Below are 24,780 nucleotides of genomic sequence, written 5' to 3'. Positions count from 1 at the left end.
TTGTTATCAGTCCTTTATCTGATGTGTAGTATGCAAATATTTTTTCCCATTCTGTAGGTGGTCTGTTTATTCTCGTGACTGTTTCTTTGGCTGTGCAGAAGCCTTTTAATTTAATCATGTCCCATTCATTAATTTTTGTTGCTGCTGTGATTGCCTTGGGGGTCTTCTTCATAAATTCTTTACCTAGGCCAATGTCTGTAAGAGTCTTTCCTACATTTTCTTCTAGAATTCTGATTGTATCACGCCTAAGGTTTAAGTCTGTTATCCACCGTGATTTGATTTTTGTGAGAGGTGAAAGCTGTGGGTCCTGTTTCAGTCTTCTACAAGTGGCTAACCAATTCTCCCAGCACCATTTATTGAATAGAGATTCTTGTCCCCAGAGTATATTCTTTCCTGCTTTATCAAAAATTAGGTGACTATATGAGGATGGTTCTATATTTGGATTTTCTGTTGTGTTCCACTGGTCTGTGTCCCTGTGCTTGTGCCAGTACCAGGCTGTTTTAAGAACCACGGCCTTGTAGTATAGTTTGAGGTCTGGCAAATTAATACCTCCCATTTTATTTTTGTTGCTTAAAATTGCTTTTGCTACACGGGGTCTTCTCTGGTTCCATACAAAGTGTATAATTATTTTCTCTACGTCTGTGAAGAATGATGTTGGTAATTTAATAGGGATTGCATTGAATCTGTAGATCACTTTGAGTAGTATAGACATTTTAACAATGTTGATTCTTCCGATCCACGAGCATGGTATATTTTTCCATCTATTTGCAAGTTCTGCTATTTCTTTTCTCAGTGTTTCATAGTTTTCCTTATAGAGGTCCTTTACCTCTTTAGTTAGGTATATACCTAGATATTTTATTTTCTTTGTTGCTATTTTGAAGGGTATTGAGTCTTTAATTTGGTTTTCCGATTGACTGTTATTGGCATATATAAATGCCTCTGGTTTCTTTCTTAACATATCCAAGTTCCAATACTTTCCATTATTTGAATACTTGGTAGAGCATTTGCTTTGTACTAAACCTCCTTGTATATAAGTAAAAGGGACCGTTTGTCACTGAGCAGGCATAGTTCTTCCTGATAATCTGATTATTCACACAGGTCTGAGGACACTGGGAAGAGAGGTAGGGCGCTAGGGTGGTGTTTTGCAGATTACAAGAAAGTTAAAGCATTCAAAGCTGGCACCAGTGACCTGACAGGGACTTATTAACTGGACTGAACGTTTTCTCCCATGCTTTTGATCCTATATAGTTATTGGGCCAGATTAGATTTAAGGCAACTTCAAGTTGTATTAAATGATATTTTGCTTTCTGTAATACTGTTATAAAATAGAGTTTGTTTATTCTCTAAGCTCACTGCTTCTCTTTTTTATAAAAGGTTAACAAGATTTAAGAAAATAAACTCAAGGGGTATTTCCCACCAGAAATCCTAGTATTTTGTGGCATATTGCATTTTTAAAATCTACTTTCAGCTCTGTTTCATGATTCGATGATGCCAACATCACTGATTGGAAAGGGGAAAGCAAAGTTGAAACTTTGTAAATCTAATGTTTACTGTTCCAGATTCCTTCTGCCTAGGTAAATAATCCACCTCAGCTTTGACAAATTCTTCAAGGGATATTTTTGCTTGTTTTCTTTGTCCCCTCCCCCCCCCACCTACCGGAAATATTTTAGCTGTACCATCTGAATCTTGCTTCTCTGATTTATGTCCTACTTTACTTTGTGTCTACTGAGGCTTGATGTCTCGGGCAAGCCACACTCTGCCCAGGGCCCACATCCGAGTGAGATGGCTACGGTCAAGCTTTCCCCAAGGCACAGCAGAGTATGAGCTTACTTTTCTCTTAAATCTTATACAGCAAATGACCAACAAGGTGTATTCCTTTTAAAATGTTAGATGGAAATTTTTCCACTAGTCATTTAAAGGAACTGCATAAATATACTTTTCGTAACTCTCATCTTTGAGAGTTCTTTATACTAAATGATATCTCACCTTGTGACAAGGCCTTTCTCGATTGCTCTATAATTATTATAAAACAGCTCCTCTCTGGAGAAGGCTAGTTCAGCAAGCCAAGCCTTAGAAATGCTATGGAACCACATGTGAATCTGTACGTATATTTCTCTTTAGGAAGTCTGTATGTATAGCACTGGCATTCAAATCATAGGTGGATTGTCCCAGGGTGATTTGAGAACTATTTTCCTTCACACTTGTAGTGATAATAACAGTGATAGGAAGATGATTTGTCCTCACAGTTCCCATGGACTAGGAAACGTGGTGTTCAGTTAGGCCACTTTTGTTCAGCTGAGACAGCAAGGACTGGGTTTGGGGTCCTGGAGGCATCTGGAACATCTATTGGGACTTAGTACCCAGAGAGCTACTCAAAGCAATGTTGATTATTAATCCCGCAGGACCACAGCAGCAAGACTGTCTTTTTTAGTATTCTGTATTTCTTAGAAAATATTCTCTGGATGTTATAATCTCATCTGGTAAACTGGGCTTGCCACCCCCAAATGATAGAATAAATAGAAAAGTAAATTAATAAGGTTTTGTAACGTGGATTGGAAAAATTTAAAAAGTAGAAAGAATATTTTAAAATTTCCAATCTTTTTGATGATAATTATTCATTTGATGGTATTTTTGAAGACATGTTTCCTGCTATGTTTTGTTTCTCACTCATATATTAGGATATATGCCATCGCCTAAATTTTGATGAATTCAAAGTCCCCTTCTAAAGTCAGAAAGCAAGAATCTCATGAGCATGCTTTGAAATTTTTAATATTTTTTAAAAACAAATAAGAACATTTATTTCCAAAGTGCTTAACATTTTGAATTCTGAGAGTTGTCAGAGTTTATGCACTCTGATTTCTGAGATTTAGCTTTGCCAAAGAACTTAAGATTTAAGTGAAAAGCTATTCTTGTTGTCTAGGACTGTTGATCTGTTCTTGATTTTCCAATTGCTACTAAATCATGTCTAGAAAGTTCTGGAAGCTGTTACCTGGCCAGATTAGTTATACATTTTTTAAAGGGTTTGCAAATAATATTTCAGAGAACATATAATATGCTCCCCTCCTTATCCAATATCCTGTTTTATCAACTTACATAGGTTCAGGATGGGAAGTGGTCATGGATTTGCAGGTTCCCAACATGTCACTGCTAAATTACCAACATGATTAACAAGAGAGAAGGAAAGATAATATTAACAGCTTTGATTTAATAGCTCTGTAAAATTTGGGGGGGATAAATTTTCATTGAATAATAAATAATGACAACATGACAGAACTTAAATAACCTATTATTTTATTGAAGTTTTATTGAAGGTCTCCAGTTGGAGGAACATTGTCTCTACTGGGGAACTCTTTGAGATACTAAAACATTAGAAATAAGATTAGGAACTATTGGAGTGAGACCAACAGTTTGGTCCCCGGTGAAAGGCCTTGCAGAATAAGATAAACTGGATGTAGGATCCTGTCAGGAGACTGCCAGCCTGGTGTAGGTGGAGGCCAAGACAGCTTGTTGGAACAGCAGAAATGAAGAGGACCAAAGCAGTCCAGTGCCTTCAAAGGGATGATGATGAAACTCTTAGGACTTTTTGCTCCATGAGAAACTGATATATTTTGCTACATATTAAAACATTCACAAATCCAGTCAATTTCATGGGAGATTCTTTACTCTCATTTGATGGCAAAAGAACAACAACAACAACAACAACAACAAAAACAATCCCAGGTCTTGCTCGAAATTACTTGGTTGTCCTTATGGCTGAGAACATGTATGTTGAGAGCTCATTTGTTACCACATAGCTGAGATGGTAGATCAGCACCCACCAGGGGCAAAAATCAGGCTCTGCAGTGCCACTTCTGGAGGAAGACAGAGCAAACCCTGATGGCTGAGCCCCAGGTTTGGCTAGCAGCTGCCTGAGATGGGAATGCGATGTGTCTTTTCACACCCTCTGTAAAGAAAGCATTCTTCCATAAGCCAATTTCCACAAGGTGCTAAAAAGAGATCCATCTCAAAACTGAAAGAATATTGTTATTCCTTCCACGTGTCCTGAGCACTGGTAGTCTGAAGCCCCTACCTCTGAAAGCCCCACCAGACATTTTCACTGTGATCAAGTGCAATAAACTGCAGAAAAAAGGGTCTTTAGTCAAATAATAAGCAAATGTGTATTATGCAAGAAGTTCAAATGGCAACTGCTCACTGGATGGGTATAAAAAATTTTAGGGTGAGCCTAAGAGGAAGAAGCAGAAAATGTCCAGCACTGGTGGTGCATTCTTGTTTTGGGTCATCCACACGATCTTTTGTATGACTATATGGCACTACCAAAATTGGTGCAATTCTTAGAGGTGATCAAATTCATTATGTTTTACAAGGTGAATCCATATAATAGCCTCTTACAGTCACATGTAAAGATTGGAATGTAAGCAGACTTAAACTTAGAAAGTACCGAACATCTCTGGTTAATGTTAACCGAGAGCTAGAAGAATGTGGAAAACACAATAGTAGCCACAATCTACTTTATTTATTTATTTATCTTTGAGACAGAGTCTTGTTCTGTTGCCCCAGCTAGAATACAGTGGCATCATCCTAGCTCACAACAACCTCCAACTCTGGACTCCAGCCATCCTCCTGCCTCAGCCTCTCTAGTAGCTGGGACTACAGGTGTGCACCACCATGCTGGGCTAATTTTTATATTTTTTGTAGAGACAGGGCTCATTCTCACTCGGGCTGATCTCAAACTCCTGAGCTCAAGCGATCCTCCCACCTAAGCCTCCCAAGAGTGCTAGTATTACAGGTGTGAGCCACTGCACCTGAACCACAATCTATTTTAACTACCAACTTGACTTAAATGTTTCTTCTCAATTATCTATGTTGGCTCTGTAGGGCTTCCACTGAAAAAGAACAATTCTGTTAGTGAAATGTTGACTTCTTTCCATATTTAGAAATAGCTCCCTGGTATTTTGATTTTACAGGCAAAGATTTGAATTATTCTACTCAGGAATTTTGTGAACATTCTGTTCTCCTTTCCTTTTCCTTATTTCCAAGTCACATGATGCTGAAACTTACGTTCATGCGTGACCCATACCTACTACTGGGAGACTCCACTGTTTGTGTGTTGTTTGTGACAATTTGTGAAAGCAGTTGGGAAAAGGAGAGATGCAAACTCAGGTACAAAATGACACCTGAGTGGTGCCATTTAAGAGTTGCTGAACTGCAGGAGGGACATGTGGAAATACGCTTAAACAGGGCACCTACTGAGCTTTCTCCAAGGCATTTGTATTTTTCTATTCCGTTGGTCTCTATGAGTTTCTTCACCTCTAAAACCAGAATTGTATGTGTTTCCATGGGATTATATAATACGATATTTCAGAATTTTATTTTAAAAATATGCCCTTCATAGCAGACATAGTCACAATAAAATAAAAAAGTTATGATGTGTTAAGTGCATAGACCCAAGAAAGTCTATGTTCTCGGCACTGTCTCTATTTCAGCTGAGACTCACCAGAGTCCTCCAGATAACAGCTGTCACTTTTCCACGTGGTTCGGAACAAGCATCTCTGTGTCTGTTTTGCTGTGGTTCTAGTTTCTCAGCCTACTTAATTAGTAAAACTGTGGACTATCGCCCTCTGACCAGTAAAAATTAGATTCATTGTGTTTCAGCTCTTGGAGGCTTCCCACCAGTCATGTCCATTTCTTTCTCTGGGACAGGGAAGAGCCATCCTTGTGATTGCATTGTCAGTCAGAAGTCTGGATGGTTCTTCATTAACTGAAAGGAAATATTTGGAGACAGCTGAATGCTGTCATTTCAGCTGAATGGTCTTTTCAACTCATAATTATTGGCCAGCATTTCTGATGCTGTGACCTTGGTGAGTCACAGCAGTCCAGGACTTCAAAGCAAATCCTATTACAGGACGTCTCTCCCCTCTACCACATCTGATAGGGTGTAAATGCTTCTTTCTACAGAGTGGCCCTAGTGAGAGTGAACGAATTACCACTGTGATGAAAATTGCTACACGCTAAGTGTATCGTACATTTAGTAGAGTAGATGTTGATTAAATTGAGACCCTCCACATTCAATAAACATTTATTAAGCAGGTCTATAGGCCAGGGTTTGGGAATATGGAAATAAGTCAGGGTTTCTGCCTTTTTCCTCCCTTCTAAAAATGTGTTTGGGCATTTACAGTCTTCAGACAAATCAGATTAGTCTTCTCCTGTTTACCTTTTGGCATCTTTTATGGATGACTCTGTTTCAACCTTTCACAGCTGCACTTCCCTTAACCCCTTAAAATATTTTGTTAAAACTACTTAACTAAAATGTTAGAACTCATCAATGATATCTAGTGACTAAATCTAGGGGCATTTTCAATCCCAGTTTCCTTCCTCGGTGGCTTTGACACAATTACCCCCCATCACTCTCCTCCCTTTGGCTGTTAGTGTGGACCATGTTTCCGGTACTTTGCTCTGTGTTGGTCCACTCAGCTGTGCAGCCCTCACTTGGTATCCACCAGGTGGTTGGCAGCCACTAGTGACAGTGCTTCTAGTCATTGGCATTCTTTTCAACAGTAGCCTTCACGTGGGACCCACTGTGTCAATCTGGTGCACAGATTTCTGTGCTGCCATAATAAGTAGCTCCCTCCACCTCCTCTCTCCCTCCTCCTGCTCTCCTTCCCCACAGCCTGGGAGCACCCGGCACACTTCAGTGAGAACAAGCCAACGCAGGAGACCGTGAAGGAAAAACACTGAGAGTAGAGGCTTGTTCCATCACTGGAGGTGCCCCTTGGCTATTTAGAGGATCCTGCCTCTGGTGAGAGTGCTCACCTCTGACATTTGGGGAAAGACTTAAGCAAAAGGGCGGGTCATTCTTACAGTCCCTTGACCAGACATTTAATGAGTCCAGGGCCAGAAACATACAGATATGCAATATCTCCTCCAGCATCTGATGATTTTGCAAGTTTTGTGGTCTTCTAGAACTAGTACTAATTTTCCTCAGTCTTAAAAGCCCGTAGTTAAACTCTGTTCCAGTATCTAGGACAATCGCTGGTATGTGGTAGATTCACAGATATTTGTTGAACAAATGAATGAATGAGAACTGTTGCTCTCCAAAAGTGTGAGGCAGAGGTGGAGGAACTCTTACTGTTGGTGAAAAGACTCTACCCAGAGAGCATCGCCCTCATCGTGTGAGGCTGACATTCTTACTCTCCCTTGGGTTAGATCCTATGCTGCAAAAACTGAAGGCTTCAAGAGGGAAGGGACAGATGTATAGTTCTGGCCAAGTGTGGAAGTCAAGCAAATCTCTGTGCCACTGCCTGGCACTGTGGTTGGCATTTTCCTGGCATTTCCCTGACATCAGCCCCTGTGATGCTAGGCTACGTCCCAACTGCAAGTTGACCTTTCCAGGAAATTCTGTCACAGTGTGATTGATATGTTTTTACCTCAGAATTATCTAAATAAAATACTGTAGACCCATTTAAATGTTACATATTCTAGATGTTTTCCTATAGATGAGTAAAGCTATAAACCCAAGATTTGCTCTCTTTTGCAGTCTGTCCCAAAAACCAGATGTCCCTCTGAATTACCTGGCCTGTAATAACTGGCAGGTAGAGGCTAGCAAGAGACCGGGAAGTCCACAAGGCTGTATTGACTGTTGTTTGCCTTGTTTCTTGCTTGATACATTTTGAGATGCTGAGAATTTTCCTAGCAAAGAGTCCCCTGGAGATGAAATACATGGAGTACCGAAGTCCCCGATGGTGACATCTGCATCCTTTCACTGTCCTCAAGAAGCTGAATGTCACTGGGAGCCAGGGAAGCATGAGACTGATGGTAGCTATTGCAACACTTTGACAGTCCTTCCAAGTTGGAAGACTGAAAAGAAGCTGTGGTCAGGATCTTGGAGATTTCTAATTTTCTCTTCCTTTTTTGAAGGCTGTTCCCAGGGCTCAGGGGTAATGACCGACTGGGCAGCAGGGCATCCAGCAGGCTGGTCTTGGGGCAGTGGAAGATACACCGACTTGATAAAGAAAAGGACATATCACACGAACCCTGGAGAGTGAGACGGAATATGGCTTGATCACTCAACCAGAGAGCTGTTCATAAAAACAAGACACACAAAAATGGAAAGGCTAGGGGGATATTTGAGTAAGTTATGATGGAAAACTTGCAATTCTGTAATATACTCTGTGCCCCTAGGATTTCTTTATGTTCTAAATCTCACCTTAGAAAAAACATCCTCAATTGTACATCTGTAAGGTTTTAGGTTATATGTTATGGCATTAGCCACTTAAGATTCTGAACATATGTTAATATGGTAACATACATGAAGGCATTGCTTGGACTTGGCCAGTTTTTATGGAAGAGGACAGGTTTTCAAATTTGTTTTTTTAGTAGCATAATACAACACCACGTAAATTAAGAAATATGACTGATATTTGTTGATACTGCTAAAATCCTTATTAATCTAATGTTTACTGGGTAGAGGGTTAACACATAGTCTAACAAGCCACAGCCCATTTTCATTAACTTTAATTATAGCAGAATAAACAGTCTCAATCCAAAACCCAAGAGCCCATTCCGAGTCACCTCAAGCTTCCCGAGCTTTACAACTACACGCTCATGGAAATTCTATATCAAGGTCAAATGTCTATTAGGGCTTTACATTTTCCAAACACTGTGAGAGCACAATGTTTAGAATATTCCCTGAGTAGAGGTTCAGAGGATGAGAAAGAAGTGTGTGTGTACAGACACATGCATGAACACACATGGGCACACACAGGAACATACATGCACATGGACACATACATCCCTCACATAGGGAAGGCAGACCACAAACAATGTTTCAGTGTTTGTGAATCTGTTGCCCTGAGAGACAGAGAGAAGCACCACATGTAAAAGTTGCTGATTCTCAGTTGTGAGGGGCTACAGTTGAGGGGTCTCTACAGCAGGCCTTCACATTCTAGTGCACAGTCCACTGTGCTGAAAGGTTCAGACTTTGCCAAATTCACCAACTCTTGAGAGAGGGCTTGTTGAGCAGTACCTGCAAATCAAAAAGGTGTGTTTCTCTAAGCTTCTCAGAAACCCTGGCAGTGCATTGGCATGTTTCAAACGTGTGTCATGGGAAAGTATGATTTCAGCCCTTCCTTGGGTAGCTTCACATTTATCCTCAGTCAATTTGATCCTGACATAAGCAGTGAGGGGTGGGGGAAGCCAGGTCACAGCAGGAAGGCCCCAGAGAGCAGGAACCAGCCAGGTGGCTCCCCCAGGAAAGCCAACAGCACAGAGCTCATGGCCAAATGCACAGACCCGCATGGTGGGAGTCACACTCAGGACGGGGAAGCTTTGCTGAGTCAGCACTTGTTTCCTTCTGGGGCTCTGGCCTTTGCTCAGCACCTGTGTGTGGAACTTTCTGTGGATTTTGCTCTATTTAAATAGCTCCATGAATTCTGATGGATTGCTGGCAGGTAATTCTGTAACTCAGCTACAAAGTGTAGAGAAATTGAAAGGTAGATCTTCCAAACTCTTCCAGAGATGAGAATCTATCTGACAGGGGTGGGTATGTTCCCAGGAGGCTAAGATTTCTTTGTATTCAGTCCATCTGGAATGAAAAGTACCTGACTTCAAGCAAATCTCATTGTTATATATTTTCTTCCTATATATTTCCAGGGACAGAAAGAATTTTTTCTACATTTTCTAAATTTTAGAGTTAAAAATTACTTAATAGTAGTCATGCTACTATATATGTGTTCCTGTGTCTAGAAAATGTGGATTTTCCTTCATATGTAGTTGATGTAACTAACACCAAGCGAGGAGAGATGAGATTCTTTCTACGTCAAAAACTCTTCCTGGAAGCTCTGTCATGTTGAACATGTTTGTCATATTTTTTCTTCCCATTTGATTTCCTGCATCAAGCCTTCACTGATCACCTAGACAAAGGTAAGTAAGGAGAACAGCAAATAAAACATGACAATAACATTAGCTTCTGGGCCTGCTACTTTGAATACTTCTCTGAGAGGTGCATTGCTTTATTCATCTATTCAACAAACAGCTAATTCTACCAGAAGCCAACCTCTGGACTAAGTGCTGGATGTGCAAAGGAGTCATGGCCCCTGCCCTCTGAGAGTGGACAGACACAAACAGGTCATAGCCACAGGGAACCATGGCAGGGTGGCTGGTGACATGGCTCCTTCTCCACTCAACGCGTCAGCCTTTGCTGGCCAGTTAGCCTGCACTCTGCACTCTGCCCAGTGGGCCCTTTCCTGTGGCCCACGCTTGGCAGTAGAAGGTGGCTCCTAAATGACAGTGGTGTGGGTTGTGTGCTAACTCTGAAGTTTTTGGGAAAAGAAAGGTCAATAAATTGACAAATGTCAAAGTTGACATGGAATTTTTGACTATGTTGAGTTGCTATTGACTGCTTTAGTGAAAATTTTTCAAAGACACTGTTCTACAAATTACAGCTGATTATAAAAGAATTACTGCCATATTCACAGGATCTTTTGGAGAATTTGGAATAGTTTTGAAGGGGAGGAATTGGCAACCACCTTTTTGGGCTCATTCTTCCTCTCATGTTTAAAGCCTGTCTCTCAGGCCTCCTTTAATGAGAGCCTGGAGGATCTACCAAGGACAAGCTGCTGTCAGCACCTCTCAAATTCTTTTCGTCTCAGGGATTTTGCATGGCCATTGAGAATCTTAGTTCCAGCTGTAAGGTCTGCACCCTAATTTACAAAATAATAGAACTTGAGAAGGTCCCTGGGGTGCTTGCTTGGCATTCCAGAGAAGAGAACAGTAAACAGCTTCCTTCCAGGAGAGAGATATCTTAATTTCAGAAGGAACCATGTAGAATACTTAAGATTAAGTCAGCATTTATCTATTCACTTCATTTGCACCTCTTCTCCCACTCCACACACCCAAGAGTGGTGTTGCTGCTATTATCCTATTATCCTTGCAAGCCTCCCATTGAGATGGCTCTCTGTTGTTCATTGAGAGGATGCTACTTTGCAAAGTGTCAATCCTCAAAGAACCCCCGTGAGCAGGTGCCATTGCCAAGGAGATGTCAGGTAGCTGTTAGGGAGACTGTCATGTTCTGTCTCCCCATTTTATTCCAGTCTGAAAGCTTCACTGACTGCCTAGACAAAGGTAGGTAAGGCCAGCAGGCAAGTAAATAAATGATGATAATGTTAGCTTCGAGGTTGACATATAAACAAAGGGCAGTGGAAGCATTGAAGAGAAACTCATGAATTCCAACCAGGCAATTGGGCCAAGTTCATTAAAAAGATAGTATTTGACTGAGCTGAGCCTGGGGGTGGGTAACTGAGGAACCCCCTCCTCAAACAACCACATACTAGTAGAGTAGGACAAGGTGTGGAGAATAGGGAAGCATTGAGAGTAGCTGGATGAGAGGGGGTCCAGGCCAGAGAGCATCTTAAGAGTCAAAGATAGAAAGGTGGGGTGGCATCAGATCTTGCAGATTCTTGAATGCCCTGCTGAGGACTATGCTCTTTGGACAAAGGAGACCAATCAAAGGTCCTTGATCATGAAAGTGCATGATCTGACCTAGCTTCTGGGAGCGGTTAGGTAGTACTTTAAAGAATGGACTGAAGAGAAGAGATCAGGGTAGTCTGTCTCATTGTGGTATCAAGATGTAATAAGTCTGCGATAAGAGATGGCAGAGAGGGGGTGAAGGGGACAGGGAGACTGCAGAGATGAAATGAACAGCCCATGGTGAATAATTAAAGGGATGCAGGTAGATGTCACTAGTGATACTAATAATCATTATACATTTAGTCTGTCAGACACCATATAAACAGTTTGTTTACCATCTTATTTAATCCTCATAGTAATCTTCTGTGGAATAGACTCATTACACAGAAGATGAGGCATGGAGAGGGCAACTGACTTGACCCAGACATATAACTAGCATGTGACAAAGCTGGAACCCAAATCTAGGATTCAATCCCGAGCCCGTGTTCTTATCCACTGTGCTGTGTCTGGCTGCGGGGATGGTGCTACACACCAAGACCTGAACACAGGCTGGGCAGATAGGTATGGGGAAGATGTGCAGTTTTGCAGTCATGAAGTCGGCAGTGGTGCAGAGGTGTTCAGTGGGAACCTGATGGAAATATGGAGTTTAGTAGAAAGGCCAAGTCTTACAGTGTAGATTTGGGATTAGTGTGTAGATGGCGGCTGGGGATGACTCAGGGAGAAGTGTGCATGAAAGAGAGACCAGCTGAAGACCTTAATGCTCTCATTAAGATACAGGAGGAAGTTCTTCCCTGTAAGAACCAGGGAAGAAAACTACCAAGACAGGCTGTGAATGGTGGGAGAGGAAACCAGAAGGAATAAGGTCACGGAAGTGGTGGCAAAAGAAACTTTCAAGATGGAGAAGAGAGAAGTGGTGTCATTTGTGGAATCTGAGGTAGTTCTGACACACATAAAAAGTTTTGAGAGCATAATCTTTGATGTGGACTTAAAGGTTTTCTTTTTTCTTTTTAGGTAGCTCTTTTGGGGAATAAGTGGCATACAATAAATTGCACATACAGTATCCAATTTGATGAGTTTTGGCATATGTGCATGCCCGTGAAATCATCACAGCCACCAAATGATGGGCACATCCATCACCCCAGAATTCTTTCCTGTCCCTTTCTATCCCTGTCTCCCACCCCCTCACTCCCCTAACCCTCAGGTAACCACTGCTGTATTTATTACCTGTTACTATACATTAGTTTACATTTTCTAGAATTTTTTTGTCTTATAATTTCTTTTTTGTTATTCTTATTTCAGCATATTATGGGGGTACCAAAGTTTAGGTTACATATATTGCCCTTACCCCCCACCCCCCACGAGTCAGAGCTTCAAACGTGTCCATCCCCTAGACAGTGCGCATCACACTCATTATGTATATATACACCCATCCCCTCTCCCACCCACATCTGCCCAACACCCGATCAATGTTATTCCTAAATGTGCTCTTAGGTGATGATCAGTGAAATCAATTTGATGATGAATGGAATCATGCGGTATGTCTCCTTGTCTAGTTTCTTTCACTCATAATTATTTAAAATCCATTCATACTGCGTGTATCAATAGTCCATTGCTTTGCATTGCTGAATAGCCTTTCATCATATGGCTGTCCATGTGCTCATTCATTCACCTGCTGATGGATCTTTGGGTTGTTTCCCATTTTAGGCTATTCCAAATAAAGCTTCTGTGAACATTTCTCCACAAGTCTTTATATAGACATGTGCTTCCTTTTCTCCTGGGTAAATACCTGGTAGAATGGCTGGATCATGTAGTAGATATATGTTGACATTTTAAGAAATTGCCAGATTGTTTTCCAAAGTAGTTATGTGATTTTATATTCCCACCAGCAATGTTGGAATTCTAGTTCCTTCACATACTCAGCACTCTTGGTACAGTGTGTCTTTTTTAATGTTATCCATTCCAATGGTGTGAAGTGGTATCCCCTTGTGGTTTTAATGTATACTCCCCAATGCTGTTGAGCATCTTTTTATATACTTATTTGAGATTTGTGTCTCTTGTTTGGTGAAATGTCTGTTCAACTATTTTGATGATTTTTAAAAATCTGTGTTTTTCTTATTGAATTGGAAGCTCTTTATATATTCTGGATAGAAGTCAATTTATCAAATATATGATTTGCAAGGATTTTTCTCCCAGTCTGTGTCTTGTCTTTTCATTCATTTAACAATGTCACAATACGTAAGTTTTTAGTTTTGATGAAGCTCAGTTTGTCACTTTGCTCTTTTATGGATTGTACTTTTATGTCTAAGATATCTTTGCCCAACTCAAGGTCACAAAGATCTTCTATGTTTTTTTCTAGAGGTTTTATAGTTTTAGGTTTTACACTTAGGTCTATAATTTATTGTGAGTTTATTTTTGTGGTGGTGAGAGGTATGGGTTAGAGTTCTTTTCTTATTGTGCAGAGGGATATTCAATTGTTTCAACACTGCTAGTTTCAACACTATTTGTTGAAAAGACTACCCTTGTTCCACCAAATTGTCTTTCCACCTTTGTAAAAAATCAGAAGTCAATTATGTGTGGTTCTATTTCTGCCTTCTCTACTCTGCCCCACTAATCTAAGTGTTGATCTGCGCACAAATACCACTCTGTTTCAATTACAGTAGCTTTAAATTAACTCTTAGAAATAGGTACTATTAGTTTTCCAATTTGGTTATTCTTTTTCAAAGCTGTTTTAGCTAGTGTAGACCATTTTCATTTTCATATGAGTTTTAGAATCATCTTATCAGTTTCTATACAAAAAGGCCTAGTGATATTTTGATTGGGATTGTATTGAATCTATAGATCAATGTGGGGAGATAATTAGTGTTTTTAACAAAATTGAGTCTTATGACCTAGAAGCATGATGTATTTTTTCATTTATTTGGGTGTTTAACTTCTCTCAACAGTGTTTCGTAGTTCTCAGCATACTAGTCTTGAACATCATTCATCAGATTTATCACTATGTGGTTTATATTTTTTATGTTATTATAAAGTGTATTGCTTTTAAAATTTCAATTTCTGGTGTGTCTCCGCCTCCGCTCCGGACCTAACATTTGGTGCCGAAACCCGAGAGGGCACACCAGTGGACACAACCTCCAGGACTCTAGCAGGCAGAGCACTCCTGACCTGAGCTGAGAGAGAGACACCGGACCCGGACTCGGATCTTTCTTGCTGCCCTCCAACATCTACACCCTGAGATAACCTATTCCCGGCCTGTCCACAGAAGACTGACGGTGCCTGGGACTGACAGCCCCCAAGCCAAGCTCCACATCGGATCCCTGGGTAACTCTGTAGGTGGCAGGTCTACTGTAACAGGACCCACATCCATCTGGCTCACCTGCAGACCAGAAGAATCAGTCTCAGATCTCCACGGAGATGAATAATTTACCCCTAAATCTACAGCCCTTATCTTCACTCCACGCCCAAATAATAAGAGCTCTGTCCGTGACTCCCACCCGCTTCAAAGATCTTCTCCTTCGATTTCTCCGGGATGCATACTTACAGGGGGATTTTGACTTCCCTTGAGAGGAGATACGTCAGGCTCTAGACCTTGATCAACTAATTAGTCTCTCCTTCGATAACACTCAACCCTACCACTTCTCTCCCCGTGAAGAATAAGATGGCTATCTTAAGTTCTATGACACTTTACTGATTCCTCTCTACTCTAATTTCCTCCACCAAAACCATGTGGTATAATAACACATTCTTTCTCACCTCCCAGGGAATAGGCCCAGGGAATATTCCAGGCTTACAATTCCTCTTGCTGGGTTTGTTACCTACAACCCATCCTTTCTTGGGATGAACCCTATCTTCAGGCCACCCCAGCTCATATATCCATAGTGTCTCAAACAAAGCCATTTAGGGGAACCCCACCGTTTGTTCCATCCATACCCGGGACCCTTTCATGTATCGATCCTGAGAACTCCTTTTGCTTTTACCCCTCCAGCACCATCCTTCATGCTAATCTGCTACCATGCATAATGGCAACAGGTGGCTCTATTCATTGCACGCCCCCTACCTACGTTATTGTCTTCTAGGATCCCGCTTCCCCAATTTACTCATGCCCCAACGGAGGAAAAGCTGTTTGCCAGTTTCTTAATCACACGTCATCTAAAGGAATATTTAATGCTTCAGATGTCTGCGCAGGCCCAAATGCCATAGACTGTACTATAGCCCTTCCCCTGTCCTTTGCTAATCTGTGCAATGTTTCCCTCCAAACATACATTTATCGCTGGTGGGACTCACTCATCCAAAATAGCACAGGGGAAGACATACACCACACCTCCTACCCACATTGCAACCCTGTACACCCTTTAAATCCCCATTTCGTGTCATGGCTAAATCATTCAACTCTCTTAAGGCACACCACTAAACCTGGCCTACTGTGTCTCCTACCAGGCCTCATGTTCTTGGGGGGCATAGGCAACAAAGGAATTGTTGTCTACACTGTATAAATCCCATAGAAACTAGAGGTATTTGGTCTATCGGGTATGTTTCACTGCCGGATAAAGATGTTTCCATCCTTGTCCCCAAATCAATAACATCTACAATCTCCCCTCTCCAACACCACCAGAAGAGAGCCGTAGGCCTCATACTGGTGGGAGTTATGACACTCTTGAGTCTACCAGGATTGGCAGGAGGAATTACATACAATGCAATCACAGCCAAAACTATCACTGCCACTGTGGCTGCGGTGGCCCAGGTACAGGAGAGAACTTTAAACTGCTATCAGCTTCCCTTAATTCATTAGCTGCCATGGTGATAGGTAATAGAATAGCACTAGATTATCTGTTAGCCTCAGAAGGAGTAGTTTGTGTGATTGCAAACACCTCATGCTGTTCCTAGGTAAACACCACAGAAGAAAGCACCCAACAGATTCTGGAAAATGCACAGTAGCTAAAAAAGTTCTCTGAAAAGGACATAACAGACTTAATCTGGAACTCCCTCCAATCTGTCCTTCTGAAAATGAACTGGCTCTTAACCCTTCTTAGGACCCCTAGTAATGCTTATACTAGCTCTCCTCTTTGATGCTTATCTCCTTTTCTACGTTTTCTTTTCTTTCTTTTTTTTTTTTTCTTTTTTCTTTTTTTTTTTTTTTTTTGTGACAGAGTCTCACTCTGCTGCCTGGGCTCGAGTGCCCTGGTGTCATGCTAGCTCACAGCAACCTTAAACTCCTGGGCTCAGGCGATCTTTCTGCCTCAGCCACCCAAGTTGCTGGGACTACAGGCATGCGCCACCATGCCCGGCTAATTTTTTCTATATATTTTTAGTTGTCCAGCTAATTTCTTTCTATGTTTTTAGTAGAAACGGGGTCTCGCTCTTGGTTCGGCTGGTTTCACACTCCCGAGCTCAAGGGATCCGCCTGCCTCAGCCTCGCAGAGTGCTAGGATTACAGGCATGAGCCACTGCGCCCTGGCCTCTACGTTTTCTTAAAAACAGAATTCAAATCATCTGCCACAAATCAATTGGAGAGATCTTCATGATGGAACAAGCCCTTCCACACCTCCAAATCAATACCCAATCCTGACAACGTCCTTTACCAGCAGGAAGTAGTCAGAAAGACAACGACGCCCACTTCCCAACCTTTTAATTTTTACCCATACCTTATCCTTCCTTTTCTTACATGTACATAATAAAAAGGGTGGAATGTTAGGTTTGTTCTGGGTGGGAACTTGAAAAGCATGTACAGGACACAATGTGGTTAATGGAAACTTAGGTTTGTAAAACAATAGCCACAGGAGTCTGGAGAGTCGCTCCCCCCCAGCCCGTCCCCCACCGAGGTAGTAAAATGTAACATGTAACAGACAGCTGCAGAGGCGGGCATTCCTATCTCCCTCCCCCTCCTTAAGGACAGAACTACCCGCCTCCCTTATCTCTGCAGGATGAGACAGACACAGGGGTCCCAGAAATTGGGGTCCCAGAAATTGGTTGTTTAAAAATCTTATTGTAGCGGCTGATCTGGCCCAGGTACTCACCCCCACCCCAAAGAAACCCTCTATAAAACCCAAGGCTTTCCCCACCCTCAGAGTAGATGCTTTTTTGCCCTCCACCCATCTGCACCCAGATGCTCAAATAAACAGCATTTTGCTACAAAAAAAAAAAAATTTTCAATTTCTGATGTTCATTTCTATTATAAAAGATTTTCTTAATTTACAAAAAATTACCTCATCATGGGAACTTCTAGAATATTAAATATTAAAATTTATTAAACTGTCCTTCAGAGCTTGAGAACTTTGATCTATACAGGCTCCTATCTCAATCCAAAATGGTTGCTTGGGGTTACACTTAGTGGGCACAGAAGCTACGGAGAGATGGAGATGTTTGAACTTTGGTGATCTGTCTATTTGATTTATCAGATTTAGGGGTGGGATCCCATAAAGAGTGTGCAGTTTCCTACCATAATGACCACAAATTCTTTACCTGGCTTATTCCCTTGTAGGAATAATCATTTATATCATTGGAAATATCTACATTGGTGAAAATGAACGACATATTATATTAGGGATTAAGCCCTTCTGTTCATTTCCTTAGTAGCAAATGCTCTCGCCATTGATTTGCAAGATGATTTAAGGCAAAAGTGATTATAAAAGTTGATGTTCAGGAGAAAATTCCTAGGGGACTACTGTCATAGCACCTACGGACTTCTAGTGATAGCTGGCCAAAAGCCCGTCATAGCTATGATCTGTTGACACCAAACCCATGAGGCGTCTGACTTGGATTCTGCATTTGTCGACTGAGCCATACAGAATGACGCACTGCAGTGGCACCATGGAGCAGTGTAAGTTCTGAAGTTCATCAGCAGAAGGTGCCGGAGAACCATTGACTGATATCTGGAATATCACATTATGTACAGCTAGAAAACTAGCACCAATAACCAAATACAAACAAAACCAAAACACTAATGAATTTCAAATAAAATGGTTTGATTTAATTACATGGTTGATGTTTTGTTGAGATGAAGCATCACTCACTATGTAAATGTAGTTCTGACTATTCCAGTGTGAGCTCTACTGTATATAAAAGCCTATATTCCTCTGGTTCTTGTTAACTGCCCCTCTGAACTTTGCTTATTAGCCTATGCCAATTAAAGTAGCATCCCTTGGCAGCAATACTACAGTAACCACAAAGATAAGGGCCCTGCAATCATGTGGTGCTGTTAGGTTACAAGGTAATCATTCATTAAAAAGAAAGATCTCCACTTTGTGAACTTTGAGCAAAGGCCCACAGTCTTTCATTATTCATATTTTCAGGTAACAAATATTTATTGAGGGCTTAACATGTTCCCCAGAAGCACTGATCTGGGGGCTGTGAACATATCCATGCATAAGACAAAGTCCCTGTCCTTGTGGAGCTTACGTTCCAGTCAGTAGATGACAAAAGCAGCAACAGGTAACAGTTACTGAGTGCTCATATCGGTCCAGGTACTAGTCTAAGCACAACCCGTGTTATAACTCATCACATTCTTGTGATAAGGCCTTTAAAGTAAGAACCGTATCTTCCATCACCATTTTACAGAGGAAGAAGTTCGTGGAACTTTTAAGACTTGCCAAGGATCATCCCACTGCAAAGCGGCCATCAGCTTTTGATTCCAGAGCCCAGACTCTCACCCACTATGCTTTGCCATATTCTATGGCCTCTCAGCCTCCTGGAGATACCCAGATACAATGCTGAGTAGTGATAAGTGCCCTATTGAAAAATAAAGCAGGACGAGGAGATGAGGGAGCAATAGAAGTGACAGTTTTAGATGGGGTTGTCAGGGAAGGTGTATTAGTCTGCTAGGGCACCATCACTAAATGCCACAGAATGGGTAGATAAAATAGCAGAAATTTATTTTCTCACAGTTCTGGAGGCTGGAAGTCCAAGATCAAGATGCCAGAAGGGTTAGTTTCTGGTGAGACCTCCCTCCTCATGTTGCAGATGGCCACTTTCCCACTGTGTCCTCACATGGCCTTTTCTCTGTGTGTGAGCTCGTGGTTCTGCCCTTCCTCCTCTATTCTTCTCCTCCTCCTCCTCCTCCTCCTCCTCCTCCTCCTCTTCTCTATGCATGTATGTATGCATATTCATGGGGTACAAAGACACCAGTCCTATCATATAAGGGCCCCACACTTATGAACTCATTGATCCATAACTACCTCCATAAAGGCCGGATCTCTAAATATAGTCACATTGGGGGTTAGGGCTTAAGTGTATTAATTTGGGGGGGAGGGATAAAATTTGGTCCATTACAGAAATTTTCTCTCAAAATCTGACTTTTGAGCAGGAACTCAAATGAAGTGAAAGAATAAGCCACTACGTGTTTGGAGGAACAGTGTGCTAGGCAGAGGGAACAGCAAGTACTAAATTCCTGAGATAGGATGTTTTTGACAATGGAGAGTGAGGGGGAAGGGCTTTTGTGGCTGGAACACACTGAGGAAGGGCAAAGTGGGAGAAAACACACTTTTAGAAACACTGATCTAGAAACTCAACAGTGGTGACAATAGGCCAAGGAACTGTGTCCACAGTGTGGTTTTTGAAACTCTAATTCTACCACATTTTCTTAGACATTGGTTGGAGAATGGTTAAGTAGGGAAAAATGGATAGGAAAGAAATTATTTCAAGACTTTATCATTTTGTGGGTTCTATGGGCTTTCATTTTTGTTTTTGTAAATTTTGCTAGCACAGTCTGGCCCCAGAAATTTAAGAAACATCAACTTTGTCTTATTGTTCATGAGATTTTCCAGTGTCAGGTCATTCCACTTTGCAGTTATATTGTTTATAGAAAAATGATCATTGGACACGCTTGACGCTCTGACTCGGTGGGGGGATGGGCAATATACATAACCTAAACTTTTGTACCCCCATAATAAGCTGAAATAAAAAAAATGATCATTGGGACATGCTCACCTGAACACAGCTTCCTGTAATCCCATCCTATCTGCGGTGGTGGTACAAATTAGATGTTTCTAGTCATTAGCAATAGGCTGTGACAGGAACAGCAGCTCTCTGGGAACAGCATAAGGGTGAGTGTTTGCACTCTGGGGTAGTCAGTGAGATGAGGGCGCTTTGATCAGCAAAGAGTTATTTCTCGTTAGAGCTCATTTGGAGTATTGGATAAGGATGTTCTGCTTGATTCACGTTTTCTCTCCCTTTGCCCATCATATATTGGCCAATCAAGATTTTGTAAAATAAGAGAGGCTGATTTACCATGAAATGCCAGTGAAGTTTAAATCTCAGTGTTCCTCATTTTCAGGAAGGGATTCTGGAAATACGTACACATGGTCATTGATTTTGTAAAGTTTTCTAAAGAAAGATATATTAACAGCAAGTGATTGATAGTCTGTCTCTTTCACTCCAACTTCCCCTCTGTCACATTGCTTGTGCCAATGAGTGTTGGAGCTGCCATAGACATCTGGGGACAGGTGTGTAGGGAAGATGACTTGGGGACATATTTAGTTTAGGTTAGTGGTATGTTTATGTGGTTTGCAGTCATTTTTGTATATATAATAGTAAAGATGTAGCTAGCTGTTGTATAGGAATGGCTTCCAGGAAATACTCCTGCCACCCAGTGTGCTGACTGCCTTGTCCTGGGACAAAATGTTATATCACAATATGAACATGTCCTTTGCACTTGACTTCAGAAGTACATGGGAAGCAGAGAAGAAATAATGTTCGAAATATATGGAGTCAGAAGCTACTCTGGAAAATGCTTTCAAACATCATATATGTCAAATTATTAGTCAAAGATTTGATTCTCTTTAATGCTGAGTCAAAATGAAAATTCTATCCTGCAGTATATACAGTTACAAACAGTATACATTTCTGTGTAAATTATGCACAATACACTTTGTCAGAAATCCTGCATGTCAGGACAAAAACCGGTAGCAGAACCACTACAGGGAGTGTACCGTTGTGTGAGGTTGCATGTTTCATGAATCCAAAACTATTAGATTACACGTTAGCATGTACAACAGGCCTTGTCCTGACAAGTGTGGTAGTTCTATACAAAAGAGCATGAAGAATATTCCCCTGGCAGAGTAGGGTCCTGAAGAAGTGAGTGCTCCAGTAACGAAGCCATATGTATTCATGAACGTTCAATGTCTGCCATGTAAGAGTAGTTTACACAATTATGTAGTTCTATACAACATAACAGCAATTTAAATATAAATTCAATCCCTCCTGTGAATGCCTCCATTTCAAATTAATTTTGTATATGTTTCAAAAGCATTGATTGTACCAAAACTCAAACATGATGAAAAAGAAATTTCCGGTGGAGCCCAAAACCAAAAACTGAAAGATTGCTAGAAGCCTCAGAATATAAAACATTTTATTGATTTGTTAGCTTTTTAAATTTGTTATTTCTTTTCTCAGTCTAAGCAAATACTTTCCCACAGGATTTTGTTTTTGCAGTTTTGTACTCGTTTCTCTGAAATAGGAACCCCCCCCCCCAAATGTGTAAGCTTCTTTACTCAAAACTCAGATCTGCTGCGGAGTAAGAATAGAAATTTTCCAGAAGAATAAAGCCTGATAGAAGTAGTGGCCTTACAGCTACTCTCTAATCCGTGCTTCCTGCCATAATTCCTGTAGGAAGCTGACCTCTTCCAGGTCTCTCTGAGTATTTGGAGTTTCTTCCTGGAAGGCATTTCTAGGTTGTTATGGTAGGCCCTCACCAGAGGGGCATGTAGCAAAACTTGCCTTATTTGATATTAAAATGGAGGTAAAAGTAATGCTAGAGACTCCATGGGACACGTCAGAGAGGAGCTTCAACTGAACAGGAATTAAATTGAATCCAGTTACCACAGATTGATTTAATGTTTTATTTTTTAATTGAGGGTCAGCCTTTTTCTACAATTTAGTACTACTCCTAAATACACATCACAAAGAAGATAATACAACATGATTCCATTTCACAGAATTATAGCTGACCTTTGAAATATGTCAAATTTTTTTAAACCCACAATTTTATTTCTCTTTTCCTTTAGGAAAAAAACTTCTTGAGCCTTCTGCATTATCCAAATAGTAGTAAATCTGCTGCACTCATTTCAGCCTGAGTGTTGGCAGATGACTGACAAATCTGACTGCTGACTTGCACAAGCCCTGCTTTCTGTCAGAGGGCTGCACTTTAGAGATTCTTTGCTGCAGTGTAGGCTATGTTCTCTCATTAGCAGAGTAAGTATAATGTGCAAGTCTGTGTTAATCACTGGGAGTAACTTACCAGGTCATTGCTAAAAGTTTTTGCCAAGGTAGTAAGAGGAAAATAACAGCTATATGTATAAAGAAAATAGGAGTTTATTTGCATGGCTACCAGAGGCAACAGGGAGATTAATGCATGTTGTCAGTTCTACTGCTTTAATTTGACTTGTGCTAAAATAGCATCAGCAGACATCTCCCCTTGCCATTCATTTCTCCTGAATACTAATCGAATTACTCTATTTCACCCTGAATGCTGCCAGGCAGTAATGAGTTGTAGCCATCTGGCAGTCCTATTTTCTCTTTCCCTCTCCTCTACAAAGAAGCAGAGACAGGGACATTCTTTTCACCAGCGTGTCTCCAGCTGCTCAGAGTTGCTGGCTTCCTCTTGGGGAATGTAGGGCTGATGTTGATCCAGACAGTGAATTCCTGAACTGGCAGGCAGTTTGGGGGTTGTAGTTGGTGAGCAAAAGCCTCTTCCATTTCAGAATTGGAGAGTATTTAACAGAGTCTAAATGTCAGAATTATCAGTTAAGCAACATAAAAGAAGATTTGCCAGGTATAGCTATTGCTATGAAGTGGTATTTTATAGGTACATAGCAATACAATGTACCCAGAGATAAGGCTCTCTATAGACACATGAAGCAATATTGTTAATATTGTCTAACTCCTAAAAGAGCAGAAAACCACCTGGTTTCAGTAATTGCTTCCACATATAATTTTTTCTTTTCATAATATTTTCAGAGTGATCAGACATATTAACTTAGTATGGGTAAAAGAATAATAAATAAAACTGACATAAAATTTGATTCTATTTCAAGGATATTTTTTAAAAGTCAATTTTATTGAGGTATAGTTTATATAAGTAAATCCATGTAAGCCTATATTTCAATGAATTTTGACACATCTATGTACCACAATCAAGATATGAAATATTTCTATTATCCCAAAAAGTTGTCCTTGTGCTCCTTCCCAATCTTCCCCATTCCTGACACCAGGAAAACTGATGTTCTGTCAATGTAGATGTTAGATGTTAGTGAAGTAGAAAAGCTGATGATAATTCTAAATTAAAACAAAACAAAATTGCAATACCACACCAAATTGGAGTATGGGCAAAAACTTATATTAATAGTACATAGAAATTCCCAAAGAACACTTAAAAAATACCAATACTCAAAAAAAAAAAAATTCCTTTCTAGTCCAGGAAAGAAAAAAACAGTCCATACTATGATAAATTCATAGCTACAGTCAATGAAAAATGAAACACTCTATCTAATATTTCCCATCAGCATTGTGATCAGGACATTGAATGCCAAGTAACAAGAATTTAACTCAACATTTCCCAGGAAGCAGTATCCGTGCAATCAAAGTAAACAGGAACAGAGCCAAAAAGATATTAACTTCTAGAAAACAAGCCAACAGTTAATGATATTTGTATATGATACAGTTAACCTGGAACACCATGAGAATCCACTGGAAAATCCCAGGAGTACTCAGAAAATGTATTAGACACATAAATAATATAGAATAATTAATAACCCTAAAGAGTTAGAAGTTCTGTTCTTATAATATCACTAATGTGGCAAAATGATATATTTTAGGAATATAAATTCATCAAGAAATTGCAACAACTATATAAAGAAAAATTTTCCCCAAGCTTCATTTAAAAAAAGATAAGAAAATATATAATGTTTCCTCAGGACAAGAAATACTATAACAAATAACTTAATGCATGACCATGTACTCTAGGAAAATAGTGAAATTCTTATCCAAATGCAAGATTTTGTAGATTCCTCGTGAGATATTAATTATAATAAGAAGTCGGGGGGTTATCACGATGAACTTTAATGCACCTATCACATAGCTTCAAAACTTATCCACACAAGGCAAATATTGTTCTGCATATTTTCACAAAACTCTACCCACTGTATATTTTAAAGCAAATACCATACAAGACTTTTTACATCTATAAATCCTTCAGTATATATCTTTAAAAGTATGGGGCTTTTAAAACATAATTATCATTCCATTATCAAATCTAAAATAATTTTCATTATTCTTTTTTATTTCAGCATATTACGGGGGTACAAAAGATTAGGTTACGTATATTTCCCT

This window comes from Eulemur rufifrons, chromosome 4 (genome assembly GCF_041146395.1).
Source record: "Eulemur rufifrons isolate Redbay chromosome 4, OSU_ERuf_1, whole genome shotgun sequence".
Taxonomy (NCBI): domain Eukaryota; kingdom Metazoa; phylum Chordata; class Mammalia; order Primates; family Lemuridae; genus Eulemur; species Eulemur rufifrons.
Note: the sequence above shows the minus strand (reverse complement) of the source record.